Raw genomic sequence first — 21,425 nt, 5'->3', positions numbered from 1 at the left:
TGACTTTACATGGTTGATTTTACTCAAAACTACTTCCAAATGGTGGAGTATGGCCCTATAATCCATTGCTGAGCTTAGTAACACGTTTGCATTGAAATTGACAGAGATATCAACGTTTCTTGTTTTTATGCCTTTAAAATGCTTTTCAGAGCGCCAGAATCACTTTTCGACCAACAACGTGTTTTTGACCTCACATTGTTGATTTCACTCAAAACGAATGTATTCCACTTCCAAATGGTTTAGTATGGCCCAATAACCCTTTAGTAAGCTTAGTAACACGTTTGAACTGAAATTGACAGAGATATCAACGTTTCTTGTTTTTATGCCCGCAAAATGCTTTTCAGAGCGCCAGAATCACTTTTTCACAGACAATGTGTTTTTGACTTTACATGGTTGATTTTACTCAAAACTACTTCCAAATGGTGGAGTATGGCCCTATAATCCATTGCTGAGCTTAGTAACACGTTTGCATTGAAATTGACAGAGATATCAACGTTTCTTGTTTTTATGCCTTTAAAATGCTTTTCAGAGCGCCAGAATCACTTTTCGACCAACAACGTGTTTTTGACCTCACATTGTTGATTTCACTCAAAACGAATGTATTCCACTTCCAAATGGTTTAGTATGGCCCAATAACCCTTTAGTAAGCTTAGTAACACGTTTGAACTGAAATTGACAGAGATATCAACGTTTCTTGTTTTTATGCCCGCAAAATGCTTTTCAGAGCGCCAGAATCACTTTTTCACAGACAATGTGTTTTTGACTTTACATGGTTGATTTTACTCAAAACTACTTCCAAATGGTGGAGTATGGCCCTATAATCCATTGCTGAGCTTAGTAACACGTTTGCATTGAAATTGACAGAGATATCAACGTTTCTTGTTTTTATGCCTTTAAAATGCTTTTCAGAGCGCCAGAATCACTTTTCGACCAACAACGTGTTTTTGACCTCACATTGTTGATTTCACTCAAAACGAATGTATTCCACTTCCAAATGGTTTAGTATGGCCCAATAACCCTTTAGTAAGCTTAGTAACACGTTTGAACTGAAATTGACAGAGATATCAACGTTTCTTGTTTTTATGCCCGCAAAATGCTTTTCAGAGCGCCAGAATCACTTTTTCACAGACAATGTGTTTTTGACTTTACATGGTTGATTTTACTCAAAACTACTTCCAAATGGTGGAGTATGGCCCTATAATCCATTGCTGAGCTTAGTAACACGTTTGCATTGAAATTGACAGAGATATCAACGTTTCTTGTTTTTATGCCTTTAAAATGCTTTTCAGAGCGCCAGAATCACTTTTCGACCAACAACGTGTTTTTGACCTCACATTGTTGATTTCACTCAAAACGAATGTATTCCACTTCCAAATGGTTTAGTATGGCCCAATAACCCTTTAGTAAGCTTAGTAACACGTTTGAACTGAAATTGACAGAGATATCAACGTTTCTTGTTTTTATGCCCGCAAAATGCTTTTCAGAGCGCCAGAATCACTTTTTCACAGACAATGTGTTTTTGACTTTACATGGTTGATTTTACTCAAAACTACTTCCAAATGGTGGAGTATGGCCCTATAATCCATTGCTGAGCTTAGTAACACGTTTGCATTGAAATTGACAGAGATATCAACGTTTCTTGTTTTTATGCCTTTAAAATGCTTTTCAGAGCGCCAGAATCACTTTTCGACCAACAACGTGTTTTTGACCTCACATTGTTGATTTCACTCAAAACGAATGTATTCCACTTCCAAATGGTTTAGTATGGCCCAATAACCCTTTAGTAAGCTTAGTAACACGTTTGAACTGAAATTGACACAGATATCAACGTTTCTTGTTTTTATGCCCGCAAAATGCTTTTCAGAGCGCCAGAATCACTTTTTGACAGACAATGTGTTTTTGACTTTACATGGTTGATTTTACTCAAAACTACTTCCAAATAGTGGAGTATGGCCCTATAACCCATTGCTGAGCTTAGTAACACGTTTGCATTGAAATTGACAGAGATATCAACGTTTCTTGTTTTTATGCCTTTAAAATGCTTTTCAGAGCGCCAGAATCACTTTTCGACCAACAACGTGTTTTTGACCTCACATTGTTGATTTCACTCAAAACGAATGTATTCCACTTCCAAATGGTTTAGTATGGCCCAATAACCCTTTAGTAAGCTTAGTAACACGTTTGAACTGAAATTGACAGAGATATCAACGTTTCTTGTTTTTATGCCCGCAAAATGCTTTTCAGAGCGCCAGAATCACTTTTTCACAGACAATGTGTTTTTGACTTTACATGGTTGATTTTACTCAAAACTACTTCCAAATGGTGGAGTATGGCCCTATAATCCATTGCTGAGCTTAGTAACACGTTTGCATTGAAATTGACAGAGATATCAACGTTTCTTGTTTTTATGCCTTTAAAATGCTTTTCAGAGCGCCAGAATCACTTTTCGACCAACAACGTGTTTTTGACCTCACATTGTTGATTTCACTCAAAACGAATGTATTCCACTTCCAAATGGTTTAGTATGGCCCAATAACCCTTTAGTAAGCTTAGTAACACGTTTGAACTGAAATTGACACAGATATCAACGTTTCTTGTTTTTATGCCCGCAAAATGCTTTTCAGAGCGCCAGAATCACTTTTTGACAGACAATGTGTTTTTGACTTTACATGGTTGATTTTACTCAAAACTACTTCCAAATAGTGGAGTATGGCCCTATAACCCATTGCTGAGCTTAGTAACACGTTTGCATTGAAATTGACAGAGATATCAACGTTTCTTGTTTTTATGCCTTTAAAATGCTTTTCAGAGCGCCAGAATCACTTTTCGACCAACAACGTGTTTTTGACCTCACATTGTTGATTTCACTCAAAACGAATGTATTCCACTTCCAAATGGTTTAGTATGGCCCAATAACCCTTTAGTAAGCTTAGTAACACGTTTGAACTGAAATTGACAGAGATATCAACGTTTCTTGTTTTTATGCCCGCAAAATGCTTTTCAGAGCGCCAGAATCACTTTTTCACAGACAATGTGTTTTTGACTTTACATGGTTGATTTTACTCAAAACTACTTCCAAATGGTGGAGTATGGCCCTATAATCCATTGCTGAGCTTAGTAACACGTTTGCATTGAAATTGACAGAGATATCAACGTTTCTTGTTTTTATGCCTTTAAAATGCTTTTCAGAGCGCCAGAATCACTTTTCGACCAACAACGTGTTTTTGACCTCACATTGTTGATTTCACTCAAAACGAATGTATTCCACTTCCAAATGGTTTAGTATGGCCCAATAACCCTTTAGTAAGCTTAGTAACACGTTTGAACTGAAATTGACACAGATATCAACGTTTCTTGTTTTTATGCCCGCAAAATGCTTTTCAGAGCGCCAGAATCACTTTTTGACAGACAATGTGTTTTTGACTTTACATGGTTGATTTTGCTCAAAACTACTTCCAAATGGTGGAGTATGGCCCTATAATCCATTGCTGAGCTTAGTAACACGTTTGCATTGAAATTGACAGAGATATCAACGTTTCTTGTTTTTATGCCTGCAAAATGCTTTTCAGAGCGCCAGAATCACTTTTTGACCAACAACGTGTCTTTGACTTTACATGGTTGATTTTGCTCAAATCTACTTCCAAATGGTGGAGTATGGCCCTATAACCCATTGCTGAGCTTAGTAACACGTTTGCATTGAAATTGACAGAGATATCAACGTTTCTTGTTTTTATGCCTTTAAAATGCTTTTCAGAGCGCCAGAATCACTTTTCGACCAACAACGTGTTTTTGACCTCACATTGTTGATTTCACTCAAAACGAATGTATTCCACTTCCAAATGGTTTAGTATGGCCCAATAACCCTTTAGTAAGCTTAGTAACACGTTTGAACTGAAATTGACAGAGATATCAACGTTTCTTGTTTTTATGCCCGCAAAATGCTTTTCAGAGCGCCAGAATCACTTTTTCACAGACAATGTGTTTTTGACTTTACATGGTTGATTTTACTCAAAACTACTTCCAAATGGTGGAGTATGGCCCTATAATCCATTGCTGAGCTTAGTAACACGTTTGCATTGAAATTGACAGAGATATCAACGTTTCTTGTTTTTATGCCTTTAAAATGCTTTTCAGAGCGCCAGAATCACTTTTCGACCAACAACGTGTTTTTGACCTCACATTGTTGATTTCACTCAAAACGAATGTATTCCACTTCCAAATGGTTTAGTATGGCCCAATAACCCTTTAGTAAGCTTAGTAACACGTTTGAACTGAAATTGACACAGATATCAACGTTTCTTGTTTTTATGCCTGCAAAATGCTTTTCAGAGCGCCAGAATCACTTTTTGACCAACAACGTGTCTTTGACTTTACATGGTTGATTTTGCTCAAAACTACTTCCAAATGGTGGAGTATGGCCCTATAACCCATTGCTGAGCTTAGTAACACGTTTGCATTGAAATTGACAGAGATATCAACGTTTCTTGTTTTTATGCCTTTAAAATGCTTTTCAGAGCGCCAGAATCACTTTTCGACCAACAACGTGTTTTTGACCTCACATTGTTGATTTCACTCAAAACGAATGTATTCCACTTCCAAATGGTTTAGTATGGCCCAATAACCCTTTAGTAAGCTTAGTAACACGTTTGAACTGAAATTGACAGAGATATCAACGTTTCTTGTTTTTATGCCCGCAAAATGCTTTTCAGAGCGCCAGAATCACTTTTTCACAGACAATGTGTTTTTGACTTTACATGGTTGATTTTACTCAAAACTACTTCCAAATGGTGGAGTATGGCCCTATAATCCATTGCTGAGCTTAGTAACACGTTTGCATTGAAATTGACAGAGATATCAACGTTTCTTGTTTTTATGCCTTTAAAATGCTTTTCAGAGCGCCAGAATCACTTTTCGACCAACAACGTGTTTTTGACCTCACATTGTTGATTTCACTCAAAACGAATGTATTCCACTTCCAAATGGTTTAGTATGGCCCAATAACCCTTTAGTAAGCTTAGTAACACGTTTGAACTGAAATTGACAGAGATATCAACGTTTCTTGTTTTTATGCCCGCAAAATGCTTTTCAGAGCGCCAGAATCACTTTTTCACAGACAATGTGTTTTTGACTTTACATGGTTGATTTTACTCAAAACTACTTCCAAATGGTGGAGTATGGCCCTATAATCCATTGCTGAGCTTAGTAACACGTTTGCATTGAAATTGACAGAGATATCAACGTTTCTTGTTTTTATGCCTTTAAAATGCTTTTCAGAGCGCCAGAATCACTTTTCGACCAACAACGTGTTTTTGACCTCACATTGTTGATTTCACTCAAAACGAATGTATTCCACTTCCAAATGGTTTAGTATGGCCCAATAACCCTTTAGTAAGCTTAGTAACACGTTTGAACTGAAATTGACAGAGATATCAACGTTTCTTGTTTTTATGCCCGCAAAATGCTTTTCAGAGCGCCAGAATCACTTTTTCACAGACAATGTGTTTTTGACTTTACATGGTTGATTTTACTCAAAACTACTTCCAAATGGTGGAGTATGGCCCTATAATCCATTGCTGAGCTTAGTAACACGTTTGCATTGAAATTGACAGAGATATCAACGTTTCTTGTTTTTATGCCTTTAAAATGCTTTTCAGAGCGCCAGAATCACTTTTCGACCAACAACGTGTTTTTGACCTCACATTGTTGATTTCACTCAAAACGAATGTATTCCACTTCCAAATGGTTTAGTATGGCCCAATAACCCTTTAGTAAGCTTAGTAACACGTTTGAACTGAAATTGACAGAGATATCAACGTTTCTTGTTTTTATGCCCGCAAAATGCTTTTCAGAGCGCCAGAATCACTTTTTCACAGACAATGTGTTTTTGACTTTACATGGTTGATTTTACTCAAAACTACTTCCAAATGGTGGAGTATGGCCCTATAATCCATTGCTGAGCTTAGTAACACGTTTGCATTGAAATTGACAGAGATATCAACGTTTCTTGTTTTTATGCCTTTAAAATGCTTTTCAGAGCGCCAGAATCACTTTTCGACCAACAACGTGTTTTTGACCTCACATTGTTGATTTCACTCAAAACGAATGTATTCCACTTCCAAATGGTTTAGTATGGCCCAATAACCCTTTAGTAAGCTTAGTAACACGTTTGAACTGAAATTGACAGAGATATCAACGTTTCTTGTTTTTATGCCCGCAAAATGCTTTTCAGAGCGCCAGAATCACTTTTTCACAGACAATGTGTTTTTGACTTTACATGGTTGATTTTACTCAAAACTACTTCCAAATGGTGGAGTATGGCCCTATAATCCATTGCTGAGCTTAGTAACACGTTTGCATTGAAATTGACAGAGATATCAACGTTTCTTGTTTTTATGCCTTTAAAATGCTTTTCAGAGCGCCAGAATCACTTTTCGACCAACAACGTGTTTTTGACCTCACATTGTTGATTTCACTCAAAACGAATGTATTCCACTTCCAAATGGTTTAGTATGGCCCAATAACCCTTTAGTAAGCTTAGTAACACGTTTGAACTGAAATTGACACAGATATCAACGTTTCTTGTTTTTATGCCCGCAAAATGCTTTTCAGAGCGCCAGAATCACTTTTTGACAGACAATGTGTTTTTGACTTTACATGGTTGATTTTACTCAAAACTACTTCCAAATAGTGGAGTATGGCCCTATAACCCATTGCTGAGCTTAGTAACACGTTTGCATTGAAATTGACAGAGATATCAACGTTTCTTGTTTTTATGCCTTTAAAATGCTTTTCAGAGCGCCAGAATCACTTTTCGACCAACAACGTGTTTTTGACCTCACATTGTTGATTTCACTCAAAACGAATGTATTCCACTTCCAAATGGTTTAGTATGGCCCAATAACCCTTTAGTAAGCTTAGTAACACGTTTGAACTGAAATTGACAGAGATATCAACGTTTCTTGTTTTTATGCCCGCAAAATGCTTTTCAGAGCGCCAGAATCACTTTTTCACAGACAATGTGTTTTTGACTTTACATGGTTGATTTTACTCAAAACTACTTCCAAATGGTGGAGTATGGCCCTATAATCCATTGCTGAGCTTAGTAACACGTTTGCATTGAAATTGACAGAGATATCAACGTTTCTTGTTTTTATGCCTTTAAAATGCTTTTCAGAGCGCCAGAATCACTTTTCGACCAACAACGTGTTTTTGACCTCACATTGTTGATTTCACTCAAAACGAATGTATTCCACTTCCAAATGGTTTAGTATGGCCCAATAACCCTTTAGTAAGCTTAGTAACACGTTTGAACTGAAATTGACACAGATATCAACGTTTCTTGTTTTTATGCCCGCAAAATGCTTTTCAGAGCGCCAGAATCACTTTTTGACAGACAATGTGTTTTTGACTTTACATGGTTGATTTTACTCAAAACTACTTCCAAATAGTGGAGTATGGCCCTATAACCCATTGCTGAGCTTAGTAACACGTTTGCATTGAAATTGACAGAGATATCAACGTTTCTTGTTTTTATGCCTTTAAAATGCTTTTCAGAGCGCCAGAATCACTTTTCGACCAACAACGTGTTTTTGACCTCACATTGTTGATTTCACTCAAAACGAATGTATTCCACTTCCAAATGGTTTAGTATGGCCCAATAACCCTTTAGTAAGCTTAGTAACACGTTTGAACTGAAATTGACAGAGATATCAACGTTTCTTGTTTTTATGCCCGCAAAATGCTTTTCAGAGCGCCAGAATCACTTTTTCACAGACAATGTGTTTTTGACTTTACATGGTTGATTTTACTCAAAACTACTTCCAAATGGTGGAGTATGGCCCTATAATCCATTGCTGAGCTTAGTAACACGTTTGCATTGAAATTGACAGAGATATCAACGTTTCTTGTTTTTATGCCTTTAAAATGCTTTTCAGAGCGCCAGAATCACTTTTCGACCAACAACGTGTTTTTGACCTCACATTGTTGATTTCACTCAAAACGAATGTATTCCACTTCCAAATGGTTTAGTATGGCCCAATAACCCTTTAGTAAGCTTAGTAACACGTTTGAACTGAAATTGACACAGATATCAACGTTTCTTGTTTTTATGCCCGCAAAATGCTTTTCAGAGCGCCAGAATCACTTTTTGACAGACAATGTGTTTTTGACTTTACATGGTTGATTTTGCTCAAAACTACTTCCAAATGGTGGAGTATGGCCCTATAATCCATTGCTGAGCTTAGTAACACGTTTGCATTGAAATTGACAGAGATATCAACGTTTCTTGTTTTTATGCCTGCAAAATGCTTTTCAGAGCGCCAGAATCACTTTTTGACCAACAACGTGTCTTTGACTTTACATGGTTGATTTTGCTCAAATCTACTTCCAAATGGTGGAGTATGGCCCTATAACCCATTGCTGAGCTTAGTAACACGTTTGCATTGAAATTGACAGAGATATCAACGTTTCTTGTTTTTATGCCTTTAAAATGCTTTTCAGAGCGCCAGAATCACTTTTCGACCAACAACGTGTTTTTGACCTCACATTGTTGATTTCACTCAAAACGAATGTATTCCACTTCCAAATGGTTTAGTATGGCCCAATAACCCTTTAGTAAGCTTAGTAACACGTTTGAACTGAAATTGACAGAGATATCAACGTTTCTTGTTTTTATGCCCGCAAAATGCTTTTCAGAGCGCCAGAATCACTTTTTCACAGACAATGTGTTTTTGACTTTACATGGTTGATTTTACTCAAAACTACTTCCAAATGGTGGAGTATGGCCCTATAATCCATTGCTGAGCTTAGTAACACGTTTGCATTGAAATTGACAGAGATATCAACGTTTCTTGTTTTTATGCCTTTAAAATGCTTTTCAGAGCGCCAGAATCACTTTTCGACCAACAACGTGTTTTTGACCTCACATTGTTGATTTCACTCAAAACGAATGTATTCCACTTCCAAATGGTTTAGTATGGCCCAATAACCCTTTAGTAAGCTTAGTAACACGTTTGAACTGAAATTGACACAGATATCAACGTTTCTTGTTTTTATGCCTGCAAAATGCTTTTCAGAGCGCCAGAATCACTTTTTGACCAACAACGTGTCTTTGACTTTACATGGTTGATTTTGCTCAAAACTACTTCCAAATGGTGGAGTATGGCCCTATAACCCATTGCTGAGCTTAGTAACACGTTTGCATTGAAATTGACAGAGATATCAACGTTTCTTGTTTTTATGCCTTTAAAATGCTTTTCAGAGCGCCAGAATCACTTTTCGACCAACAACGTGTTTTTGACCTCACATTGTTGATTTCACTCAAAACGAATGTATTCCACTTCCAAATGGTTTAGTATGGCCCAATAACCCTTTAGTAAGCTTAGTAACACGTTTGAACTGAAATTGACAGAGATATCAACGTTTCTTGTTTTTATGCCCGCAAAATGCTTTTCAGAGCGCCAGAATCACTTTTTCACAGACAATGTGTTTTTGACTTTACATGGTTGATTTTACTCAAAACTACTTCCAAATGGTGGAGTATGGCCCTATAATCCATTGCTGAGCTTAGTAACACGTTTGCATTGAAATTGACAGAGATATCAACGTTTCTTGTTTTTATGCCTTTAAAATGCTTTTCAGAGCGCCAGAATCACTTTTCGACCAACAACGTGTTTTTGACCTCACATTGTTGATTTCACTCAAAACGAATGTATTCCACTTCCAAATGGTTTAGTATGGCCCAATAACCCTTTAGTAAGCTTAGTAACACGTTTGAACTGAAATTGACACAGATATCAACGTTTCTTGTTTTTATGCCTGCAAAATGCTTTTCAGAGCGCCAGAATCACTTTTTGACCAACAACGTGTCTTTGACTTTACATGGTTGATTTTGCTCAAAACTACTTCCAAATGGTGGAGTATGGCCCTATAACCCATTGCTGAGCTTAGTAACACGTTTGCATTGAAATTGACAGAGATATCAACGTTTCTTGTTTTTATGCCTTTAAAATGCTTTTCAGAGCGCCAGAATCACTTTTCGACCAACAACGTGTTTTTGACCTCACATTGTTGATTTCACTCAAAACGAATGTATTCCACTTCCAAATGGTTTAGTATGGCCCAATAACCCTTTAGTAAGCTTAGTAACACGTTTGAACTGAAATTGACAGAGATATCAACATTTCTTGTTTTTATGAGCGCAAAACGCTTTTCAGAGCGTTAGAATCACTTTTTGATCACTTCCAAATGGTGGAGTTTGGCCCTTCAACCCTTTGGTAAGCTTAGTAACACGTTTGCATTGAAATTGACAGAGATATCAACATTTCTTGTTTTTATGTGCGCAAAATGCTTTGCAGAGCGTAAGAATCACTTTTTGACCAACAATGTGTTTTCGACCTTACATTGTTGATTTTGCTCAAAACTACTTCCAAATGGTGGAGTATGGCCCTATAACCCTTTGGTGAGCTTAGTAACACGTTTGCATTGAAATTGACAGAGATATCAACATTTCTTGTTTTTATGTGCGCAAAATGCTTTTCAGAGCGTTAGAATCACTTTTTGATCACTTCCAAATGGTGGAGTTTGGCCTTTCAACCCATTGGTAAACTTAGTAACACGTTTGCATTGAAATTGACAGAGATATCAACATTTCTTGTTTTTATGAGCGCAAAATGCTTTTCAGAGCGTTAGAATCACTTTTTGGTCACTTCCAAATGGTGGAGTTTGGCCCTTCAACCCATTGGTAAACTTAGTAACACGTTTGCATTGAAATTGACAGAGATATCAACATTTCTTGTTTTTATGTGCGCAAAATGCTTTTCAGAGCGTAAGAATCACTTTTTGACCAACAATGTGTTTTCGACCTTACATTGTTGATTTTGCTCTAAACTACTTCCAAATGGTGGAGTATGGCCCTATAACCCTTTGGCGAGCTTAGTAACACGTTTGCATTGAAATTGACAGAGATACCAACATTTCTTGTTTTTATGAGCGCAAAATGCTTTTCAGAGCGTTAGAATCACTTTTTGATCACTTCCAAATGGTGGAGTTTGGCCCTTCAACCCATTGGTAAACTTAGTAACACGTTTGCATTGAAATTGACAGAGACATCAACATTTCTTGTTTTTATGAGCGCAAAATGCTTTTCAGAGCGTAAGAATCATTTTTTGACCAACAATGTGTTTTTGACTTAGTCTACAGAGAGGTAGGACGGGGAGAATTTTCAGGTAGCTCAGACTCGAGGGTTAGAGTTTTGATCAGCTAGGAGTCGCTCAGCACGTTCACGTATTGAAATGTTAGCACTCAAGTCCATTGGCACCCTTCTTCAGGGTAGTGGATGGATAGGTGCCTTAGTTGAAGCTGCAGTGGTTTCGTCTGGCACTGCAGAGTCACTTCTGTCATTTGCCAGTGTCACCAGAACACGTCAAATGCATCAGGTAACAGGATGTTGTTTGTCTCTACAAGCTCTTGAAAGCAGCATACACTGATCACTGCCAAGACAGGGCAGATAACAGTGAAGAAAGGTTGGGCTTTGAAGAGTGGTTTGAAAGAGGCAAAGAAGAAAGTCCACAGTTTCAAAACTGGCACTTGATTCTTTCCATGGAACTGGTGATCTTCTTGCTCATTAGGTCATTCCGTGAGGGTACTTTTAGTCTTTACTGTGAGGTACTGAGTGAGCTGATTCCATACTTCTTTGCCAACAACAACACAAACTATGCCCGCTGGCTTTCCATCTCAGGGACATGTTATCTCTGGACAAAAAACACCCAGAACTGGCTCAGGAGTTGTTACGTATTTTAAGAACATAAGCTGCCCTCACATAGCCACTAGGAAGCAGGACCGAACATATAAGCCATAAATACTGTACGTAGCCACAAGGGGAGCAGGACCTTACTGAAGGCTGCAATAGCTACTCCATCCACAGAAGGCAGCACCTTTAGACAGGTGAGGAAGCCGAGGCTAATACGTCACATCGGCCACGCCCAACTAGGTATTTAAACAGGTCCGGAAGCAAAACAAAGAAAGAAACTCCCGGTATTCCAACTTTGCGGGTTAGAGGTATTGACCAGCTGGGAGTCGCTCAGCACGTGTTCAATACAATTCCCCTCCTTTTGCTTCGTAGTTACCATACCGAAATACTTTGTCAAATAATGAGTTAAAAGCGATCCGGATTGGACTACTTTCTTCGAAGAACTCAGCAATTTGGTGACCCTGACGTTCTTGGAAAGTACCGGGGTCCGAGGCTTGGAGACACGCGGCCACCGGGACGCCCAACAACTCTTCACAGGCGCCACTAAAAAGGTAACAGAACCTGTTGTCTATCGACTAAAATCGGACATAGCTTAGTTTAGGAACATTTAGGTGAAAGAGTTGTTGGTGCCTCCGTCTGGTTGTGCCGTGTTCTTTTGGAAAAAGTCTGCCGAGTCAGGATCGCTTTAATTCACTTTATTTAGCAAAGGTTTGGACTCGCATACATGAAGCAAAAGGAGGGGAATTGTACATGCACATGTGGAGATACACTTAGTTGGGCATTCCAAAGGATGCTTTACCTGGAGCGTTCTAGCCCTCTGGGCTATGGGTTGTAACTTTAATACTGGGCAGGCGTGGACTTAGTTATGTGCTCTGATTGGCTAAGCATGGTGCTGAACTCCCGCCTCTCTGGATGTTGTATGTGTCTCTATGCTGCTCCCTTGTGGCTATGTGTTGGCATTGCAACTTGTTTCGTGGCCCTGAACTTCTGAGTTCGTCGAACACCTGGGCCGCTCGTAGAATTCTGTAGAATTGATATGTGAATGAATGGCTTCTTGTACGGGCCGGACGCCTCCCTAGGAGCCGGATCCCTCCCTAGGATGGGAACGAGACCTCTCTAGTCGCCAAGGACATATGTAGCCTGTTGGTATGAATGTGTGAATTATGTTACAATTCCCTCCTTGGTCATCTCAGATTACCATCCTTCAAGCAAATAGAAAATGCATAAAATGTATAAATGTTGACGTGTGTCCCGATAGGACTCACTATATTGATGCACCTAGCCGTTCCAGAATCTCTCCTAAATCATGCTGTGACACCATGCTGTCAACAAGGTCACCATATATATAGGTGTGCTTACATGTATCTTACGATAAAGTGAATTGCTTGCTTTATAATTTCTTGTGTGCTTACATATATCCTATGATAAGGTAAATTGGTTACCTTATAACTTCTTGTGTGCTAACATATATCCTAAGATAAGGTAAATTGGTTACCCTATAACTTCTTGTGTACTTACATATATCTTATGATAAAGAAAATTGGTTTCTTTATAACTTCTTATGTACTTACATATATCTTATGATAAAGAAAATTGGTTTCTTTATAACTACTTGCGTACCTCTTATATCTTATGAGAAAGTAAGTTGCTTACTTTAGATATTCTTTTGTGTTAAAATTGTGTGCCTTAAAATGTCTTACCATAGAGCCAACTGGTCACATTATATACCCTTTTTATGTAGTGAATTGAATGCTTAAACATATCTCCTTGTGGAGAAACATTGGAGGAATACAAAGAACATGTGTCCCTTTAGACCCCATGATGTATGAACACTCGGCACATGAGAGCATGTGCACAACTTCAAGCTTCTTGTGTTGCCCCCGGGCAAAATAAGGGAAACTCTGGAACGTTTATCAAAGGATCTTTTGTTATCAGGAGAGTAAAACAGGGAAATCTGCAGAAAAAGCTGAGTCGTTAGTCGTCACTTGGTCTTTTTGGTTCTTCTGCTGTCGGTGTGGTGTCGTGTGCTCTGCTCTGCCCTGCTCTTCTGCTTCCAAAAAACTGTGGCCTTCATAGCAATAGATTTTCATCTTAGGGACTCTGACACCGTAGCGCTCGGTTCAGACTCTATTTTCTTTTTAGTTTAGTTTTAGAAATCCAACCTCGGGCTCCACCGGAGAGAAAGTCGGTAACTCAGTTTTAGAAATCCAACCTTGGGCTCCACCCGAGAGGACGTTGGTACTTAGAAATCCAGCCTCAAGAGCCTCTTAAGAGAAAGTTGGTACTTTTAATAGGAATCTTCTTTAGCACTAGCTTAGTCTCAAGCGTGATTAAATAAAGGCAACTCTCGGGGTCATGCGGTGTACTGAGGCACGAGAGTTGCGTCAACGTTAAAACCTGGGCTCCACTTGGGAAACGTTGTTGAACTTAGACTTAGAAACCCAACCTTGGCTCCACCCGAGATAAACGTTGGTACCTAGACTTAGAAACCCAACCTTGGGCTCCACCCGAGAGAAACGTTGGTACCTAGACTTAGAAACCCAACCTTGGCTCCACCCGAGAGAAACGTTGGTACCTAGACTCAGAAACCCAACCTTGGAATCCACCCGAGAGAAACGTTGGTACTTTTAATAGGCCATTCTTCATCTATTTTCTTCTTCTTTTACTATCTTTTCTTTTCAAATCTATACTCAGTTGTAAAAGTTATTGTGTTTATTGGACCTAAGAATAAATCTACCTGACTACATTTGTAGTAGGTAAACTCAATCGTTCGAGTCCTTTTCCCTGTCGACCCCTTGACACAGGCAAAGCAGATGAGCCCTCCCAGCTGACCCCCTCACGGTAAGTGGCGCATATTACAAGCAATGGTTGATTGTGACTGACGTGTATAGGGGGTGACAAGGCAGAGGTTTTGTTAAATTCACAAGGCAAAAAGATACATCATTATTTCGTATAGGTCTGAATTCGTATTAAAGTAAACTGTTGTGAAGGGACTTAACAGAGTGACCTGGGTCGGACCGGATTAAGACTGAGCCGAGCCGGACCGAGCGCCTCCGTGAAACCGTGATATTTTTTTAATTATTATTCTCATCTTTATCATATCCATATTTATTCAATTATTCTGTCCTGTGTGAAAATAATAATAATCACTTAGTTAATAGCAACACCTTCTTTAGTCCAATTAAATTAGATTATCATCATTGTTGTCCTATTAACGTATCAACGTTATTGTCCCTATAACCTCCTCATGAACTTTGATGTTCATCATCCTGAATGATAACTGTTGTCCTAGGAAGACAAAAAACTGAACAAAAACTAAACTTAAAGAAAAACAAATTAGTCATAATGTGAATATCCACTGCGTGTCTCCCTGTGACTCTCTCCCACACTCTCTATCTCCCTCCTCAGTACAGGGTGCTGTTTGGCGCTAGTCAACAGATAAGGGTGGAATGTTACTTCTCTCTCTCTCTGCGTGTCTCCCTCCCACGTTGGGTGCAGCCATAACGCCTTGAAGCGCGTGTCTTCTGGGGGCTGGGTGTGGGAGAAACCAGTGGTAGTTCCAAAGTCAAGAGCCTCTGCGTCATCCTGGACAACACCCTCTCATTCGCACCCCATATTCACAACATCACCCGGACTGCATTCTTCCACCTCCGCAACATCGCCAGACTCCGCCCATCACTGACCCAATCCAGCACTGAAATCCTAGTTCACTCATTTGTCACATCACGCATAGACTACTGCAACGCCCTCCTCACCGGACTCCCCACCAAACTCATCAACAGACTGCAGATCATTCAGAACTCAGCCGCCCGGATCATCACCCGCACCAAATCATCTGACCACATCACCCCTGTCCTCATCCAACTTCACTGGCTCCCAGTACACTACCGCATCCAATACAAAACCCTACTCCTCACCTACAAAGCTCTCCACAACCTAGCCCCCAGTTACCTCTGCGACCTCCTCCAAGAATACACTCCCTCCCGCTCCCTCCGCTCAACCTCTGCTGGACTACTATGTATCCCCACATCACGACTCACTACAATGGGTGCCCGGTCATTCAGCTGTTCAGCACCCAGGCTCTGGAACTCCCTCCCCCCACACATAAAACAGTCAGACACCATTACAACCTTCAAGTCACAACTCAAAACTCACCTGTTCAAACTCGCACACAACGTCTAACTGATCACTGTTTTGATTGTCTGTTTGTTTTGTTTTGTCTTGTTTTTGTTTTATTTATTTTTTATGTTTATTTATTTTTTTATTTTTTTCCACAATGTCTTGTTTTTTTAAACGATTTATGATGACTATATGCTCTGTAAGGTGACCTTGGGTGTCTTGAAAGACGCCTCTAAATTAAATGTATTATTATTATTATTAATTATTAGTTCCTTTTCTCGGCCAGCAGAGGGGTTGTTCAGGTGAAACCTATGGACAGAGACTACAAAGAACTTCAAACATGGCAGACAGGGAACTATTTTATCAAAGCCTGAAAACTCAACAGAGCTCTACCTGCATTCCTTGGATATGTGGTATTTTATGGCGTATGGCCACCACACGCTTTCAGTTGAACACACTCTCTATTTCCTTTCTCTGTACTGTATGTTAGTGTGTCTCTCTGTACTGCCTGAATGGTGTAGGTCGACAAATGGGGGTGAAATGTGTTCTCTCTCTCACCCTTCCTCACTCCCCTTAGGGTCAAGCAGCACCTAGAACTGTTAACAGATAAGCCTGGAATGCAATATCCTCCACTCCCCATCGTGGAACAAGGCCTAGTAACTATCTCACACACAAAAAGATCCTGCTGTCCCTCCATACACAATCCTATCTTGCCGCATCGATTTCCAAATAACTTTTCACTTTATTATAGTTTTCAAAACTACGAAGCTGACCACCGAAATTGGTACAGGCCTCGTCAGGCCGAACCAAAATCCCCTCACAGGTTCTAACTTCCACACAATTCTAGGGAGGGGAACTACAAATTTACCGAATGGGAGGACAAATATGGGGGATGAGGACTAAAAAAATCTCGGGGCCTGACAGCTAAACAGAGTCTCTGTCCATGTTTCTGAAGCAACCGTCCACTCTCAGAAGAACACCCTGTCTATCGCTACCTCTAAAGGTGCGAACACACCAAGCGCGTACCTCGCGTACCATGTACGTGCGTAACGCAGCGAAAATGTTGCTTGACCATTTTGTGTCAAAAATGGTCAGATACGCGCGTACGCATACGCGCGTAGATGAGACCGCCCAAAACTCCCCCCCCCCCCCAGCCTGTGGCTGCGCTGGATTAAGGAGTCCGAGGAAGGAAACCCAAACGCCGCCGTGTTTGGATGGATGATAGAGCTTGGATCGGGTTAGATTAAATAATCTCGGATATAAATAACAATAATCGGGTTAAATAACTTCACATGGTGTGTCTGGTGTGTTTCCAGCATTCGTAGTGTTGATCAGCAGAGAAATAGTCCGCCAAGACGTTGAGGTTGCTTAGCAATCAGAGACTCTGTCCATGCAAGTGAACGGAGCGTCCACTCTTCGTCATAACTATCAAACCAAACATCCTTCACATTCACCGAGCGAACATTATGAGAGTAAAATGCACATTTCTCGCTAGAAATGTTTCCATAAACGCATTTAATGGCGCAACTATGTTACTATTTCCACTCAGAATAAAGAAAGTTGCCGGCCGTGGCTGCCATGGACATGGCTGCTCTGGAGTCCGAGGTAGGAAACCCAAACGTCGCCGTGTTTGGGTGATAGAGTTTAGATCGGGTTAGATTAAATAATCTCGGATATAAATAACAATAATCGGGTTAAATAACTTCACATGGTGTGTCTGGTGTGTTTCCAGCATTCGTAGTGTTGATCAGCAGATATATAGTCCGCCAAGACGTTGAGGTTGCTTAGTAACCAGAGACTCTGTCCATGCAAGTGAACGGAGCGTTCCCTCTTCGTCATAACTATCAAACCAAACATCCTTCACATTCACCGAGCGAACATTATGAAAGTAAAATGCACATTTCTCGCTAAAAATGTTTCCATAAAAGCATTTAATGGCATAACTATGTTACTATTTCCACACAGAATAAAGAAAGATGTCGGCCGTATGCTTCTGTCCAAGCTCACTACTCTCTGCCAGTGACGTCGGGTCAAGCTCAACGCTGATTGGCTATTGCGGCGCGTATGAGCGTAAAAAGTTAAATTTTTTGAACTCCTCGCGTACATGTACGCGTATATGTACGCGCGTATATATACGCGCGTATATGTACGCGCCTCATACGCCCCTACAGCGAGTAAAATGTTGCTTGGTACGCATGATACGCGTGTACGCACCTCATACGCGCGTACACCAATGCATCCCTATGGAAAAATTGCCGATTTTATACGCGTGGTACGCAGGTGACGCGTTTGGTGTGGCCGTACCTTAACAGACTAGAGCAGGGAAAATGGTCCCTCTCGATCGTCCTCCGACTTTAGCTCTCCTTGTCTATCTCTCTCGCTCCCTCTCACACAAACGCACATTGACATGTACATGCTGTCACGCACATTCACACTGACTTCACACACGGCTTCTGTCGTACCCACAAAGATGAACAAACATTAATATGAACAAATCATAAAGTCAGACACCCACACTCCATTAGCAGCCAGGAGGCTTGCTCCTCTATCTGCTACAGTGCACCTCTCACACACACACACCTAAACAGACCTTTCTCTTCCTCTCTCCTTCAAACGCACACACGAAACATCACCTCTTGCGTACACGCGCACAGAGACGCACACAGCCTTTCTCACTCTGTCTCCTCTAAACGCACACACAGAGACATCGCCTCTTTCATTCTGTCTCCTCCAGACGCACACACAGAAACATATCGACAGACCTCTCTCATTCTATCTCCCGCAGACGCAAGCACAGAAACATATCAACAGACCTCTCTCATTCTGTCTCCCGCAGATGCACACACAGAAACATATCAACAGACCTCTCTCATTCTGTCTCCCGCAGACGCAAGCACAGAAACATATCAACAGACCTCTCTCATTCTGTCTCCCGCAGACGCACACACAGAAACATATCAACAGACCTCCCTCATCCTGTTTCCCGCAGACGCACACACAGAGATATCACCTCTTGCGTACACGCGCACGCACAGAATCTCTCAGCATCCACAGCAACATAGCGTTAAGCGTTTACATAGCAAGCATGTGTCACGCACATAGCAGGGTTTAGTCACTCATCTCATCATCATCATCATCTCATTTTCTTCCGCTTATCCGGGGTCGGGTCGCGGGGGGAGCAGCTCAAGCAGGGGGCCCCAGACTTCCCTTTCCCGGGCCACATTGACCAACTCTGACGGGGGGATCCCGAGGCGTTCCCAGGCCAGTGTTGAGATATAATCTCTCCACCTAGTCCTGGGTCTTCCCCGAGGTCTCCTCCCCACTGGACGTGCCTGAAACACCTCCCAAGGAAGGCGCCCAGTGGGCATCCTTACCAGATGCCCGAACCACCTCAGCTGACTCCTTTCTAAGTAAAGGAGCAGCGGCTCTAATCCGAGTTCCTCACGGATGGCTGAGCTTCTCACCCTATCCCTAAGGGAGACGCCAACCACCCTTCTGAGAAACCTCATCTCGGCCGCTTGTACCCGCGATCTCGTCCTTTCGGTCATCACCCAGCCCTCATGACCATAGGTGAGGATAGGAACGAAGATCGACCGGTAGATCGAGAGCTTTGCCTTGCGGCTCAGCTCTCTTTTCGTTACAACGGTGCGGTAAAGCGAACGCAATACCGCCCCCGCTGCTCCGATTCTCCGGCCAATCTCACGTTCCATAGTACCCTCACTCGCGAAACAGACCCCGAGGTACTTGAACTCCTTCACTTGGGCTAAGGACTCATTTCCTACCCGGAGTAAGCAATCCATCGGTTTCCTGCTAAGAGTCATGGCCTCAGATTTAGCGGTGCTGATCCTCATCCCAGCCGCTTCACACTCGGCCGCCAGCCGATCCAGTGAGTGCTGAAGGTCACAGGCCGATGATCCCATGAGGACCACATCATCTGCAAAAAGCAGTGACGAGATCCTCAGACCACCGAACTGCAACCCCTCCCCACCACGACTACGCCTCGATATCCTGTCCATGTATATCACAAACAAGATTGGTGACAAGGCGCAGCCCTGGCGGAGCCCAGCACCCACCGAGAACGAAACTGACTGGCTGCCGAGGACGCGAACACAGCTCTCGCTTTGGGAGTACAGGGATTGGATGGCCCTGAGGATAGACCCCCTTATCCCATACTCCCGCAGCACCTCCCACAGTTTCTCCCGGGGGACCCGGTCATACGCCTTCTCCAGATCCACAAAACACATGTACACCGGATGGGCATACTCCCAGGCCCCCTCCAGGATCCTTGCGAGAGTGAAGAGCTGGTCCGTAGTTCCACGTCCGGGGCGAAAACCGCATTGTTCCTCTTCAATCTGAGGTTCGACGATCGGCCGAACCCTCCTTTCCAGCACCTTGGAGTAGACTTTACCAGGGAGGCTGAGAAGTGTGATACCCCGGTAATTGGCACACACTCTCTGGTCCCCCTTTTTGAACAGGGGAACCACCACCCCGGTTTGCCACTCCTTTGGCACTGTACCCGACTCCCACGCGATGTTGAATAGGCGTGTCAACCATGACAGCCCCTCAACACCCAGAGCCTTTAGCATTTCTGGCTGGATCTCATCAATCCCTGGGGCTTTGCCACTGCGGAGATGTTTGACTACCTCAGTGACCTCCACCAGGGAAATTGACGACGAAACACCATCAACCTCGAGCTCTGCCTCCAACATAGAGGGCGTGTTATTCGGATTCAGGAGTTCCTCAAAGTTTTCCTTCCAACGTAAGACGACCTCCTCAGTTGAGGTCAACAGAGTCCCATCCTTACTGTACACAGCTTGGACGGTTCCCCGTTTCCCCCTCCTGAGGTGCCGGATAGTCTTCCAGAAACACTTTGGTGCCGACCGAAAGTCCTTCTCCATGGCCTCTCCGAACTTCTCCCACACCCGCTGCTTAGCCTCCGACACGGCAGCAGCTGCAGCCCTTCGGGCCTGTCGGTACCCTGCAACCGAGTCAGGAGTCCTCCAGGATATCATATCCCGGAAGGCCTCCTTCTTCAATCGGACGGCTTCCCTGACCACCGGTGTCCACCACGGTGTCCGAGGGTTACCGCCCCTTGAGGAGCCTAAGACCCTGAGGCCACAGCTAGCCACCGCAGCTTCAGCAATGGAGGCTTTGAACACCGCCCACTCCGGCTCAATGCCCCCAACCTCCACAGGAATGCTAGAAAAACTCCGCCGGAGGTGTGAGTTGAAGATACCTAGGACGGGGGCCTCCTCCAGACGTTCCCAGTTCACCCGCACTACGCGTTTGGGCTTACCAGGTCTATCCGGAAATTTCCCCCATTCCCTGATCCAACTCACAACCAGATGGTGGTCGGTTGACAGTTCCGCCCCTCTCTTTACCCGAGTGTCCAAAATATGCGGCCTCAGATCAGATGACACGATCACAAAATTGATCATTGATCTTCGGCCTAGGGTACTCTGGTACCAGGTACACTTATGAGCACCCTTATGTTCGAACATGGTGTTTGTTATGGATAATCCATGACTAGCACAGAAGTCCAATAACAAACGACCGC

General features: G+C 42.0%; 2 long non-coding RNA genes across 2 annotated transcripts; both read left to right on the top strand.

The window, feature by feature from the left end:
- The first annotated feature begins 10,102 nt into the window (after positions 1-10,102).
- On the top strand, positions 10,103-10,658 carry LOC132464900 (uncharacterized). The gene is made up of 2 exons (XR_009527390.1): positions 10,103-10,253; positions 10,440-10,658. It is a non-coding gene; the product is annotated as an uncharacterized LOC132464900 (long non-coding RNA).
- A 2,344-nt stretch (positions 10,659-13,002) lies between these two features.
- Positions 13,003-14,515, top strand: LOC132463921 (uncharacterized). Its single transcript, XR_009527143.1, has 2 exons — positions 13,003-13,552; positions 13,644-14,515. It is a non-coding gene; the product is annotated as an uncharacterized LOC132463921 (long non-coding RNA).
- The last annotated feature ends 6,910 nt before the right edge of the window (positions 14,516-21,425 follow it).

Source organism: Gadus macrocephalus, chromosome 9 (assembly GCF_031168955.1).
Source record: "Gadus macrocephalus chromosome 9, ASM3116895v1".
Lineage (NCBI taxonomy): Eukaryota > Metazoa > Chordata > Actinopteri > Gadiformes > Gadidae > Gadus > Gadus macrocephalus.
This window is presented reverse-complemented; position numbering and strand designations above follow the sequence as displayed.